Below are 1,384 nucleotides of genomic sequence, written 5' to 3'. Positions count from 1 at the left end.
TACTTGAAAATACAATAAAGAGAAGTATGTTGAGAGAGTTACAATGATTGAGAAGAGATGTTAGAAGTGAGAATGCTCTATTTGTTCTATTGGTGTTCAAATTGAAGTTTTCTTGGTTTGTTTGAATCCTACATTTTCATTATAACCATCATCCTAGCCTTACATTACAAGCTTAATAAATAACTGTATATCCCTGGTGATAGTTTCTGTTCTACATTAGTGAAGAGTGATTTGTAAAGCAAGCCTATGGAGTGTTTAGAGATCCATTATTTATTTACTTGTTTGCATAACACTATCCGGGGAGCTAATGATGAAGTGAGAATGATGGGTATGCATGAATGTGAGGATGGATAATGCGGTGAAATTGAGTTTTGAATTAACTTTTGGACTTGATTGATCTTGAATGATTCCTTTGAATTATAGACTTTAGGCAATATTTAAGGCAATAAATTTTATGAATCAAACCAATGCTTGTTTTAATTATCATTCTTTTCTTCTTTGCTCGAGGGGGAGCAAAACTTAAGTTTGGGGATATTTGATAAGTGTAATTTTTATGTGATTTTTATTAATTTTTTATTTTTGAAAAGTGTCATTTTTCCTTCGATATTATTGATTTTATTTTATTTCTATATATATATTTATTTATTTTCTTGGATTTGAAGGAATGAGAAGATTTAGTGCAAAATGAGAGCATTTTGGTACAAAAGAAAAGATTATGGAGCCAGGCCGACGAAAGGCGATGAGGTCTGAAACGGTAAGAAGTCTTACCCCTCAGTAGGCGAATAGTCTTCCCTCTCGGTAGGCGAGAAGACCCAACTGTGACTAGTCTAAACGATCAACTTAAGCAACTATCCTAAATGATATCATGGCCAATAACTAGAAAAGACAAGCAGCTTTACCGCTCTGTAGGTTGGCAAGAGGGTTCTATCATTCCGGTCGGGAGTCTTTCCTCTCGATAGGCGAGGGAGACCAGTTATATTTAGCACACACGACATCTACCCGGTGGGACCCTTCCAAGTTCCACAATCAATATGCTGGTTGACCACCAAATCCTCTCGAACTTCATAAATCAATCTGCTTATTACTGAATCTTCCATTTTAGATAATTCAGATAATTTCTTTTGTATTAACATTTATCTTTAGAAACTATTTTCCATATCTTTAGGCTAGATTGTAGCCATATTTATCTTGTTTCCGGATTTGAGTTTTGACATCTATTTCATCTCGTCTTGTGAGATGAATAGAAGAGGAGAGTCTGAGTTTTAGAGTAAAAATATTCCAGAGTTTATTATTTAAGTTTCTTTCATGGAGGTAGATCTGGGGAGTAGAGGCGAGAGCCGCATGCTCCATTAATTGACTCCAATGAAGAACACTAGTTTTATTG

This window comes from Juglans microcarpa x Juglans regia, chromosome 5S (assembly GCF_004785595.1).
Source record: "Juglans microcarpa x Juglans regia isolate MS1-56 chromosome 5S, Jm3101_v1.0, whole genome shotgun sequence".
NCBI classification, from domain to species: domain Eukaryota; kingdom Viridiplantae; phylum Streptophyta; class Magnoliopsida; order Fagales; family Juglandaceae; genus Juglans; species Juglans microcarpa x Juglans regia.
Note: the sequence above shows the minus strand (reverse complement) of the source record.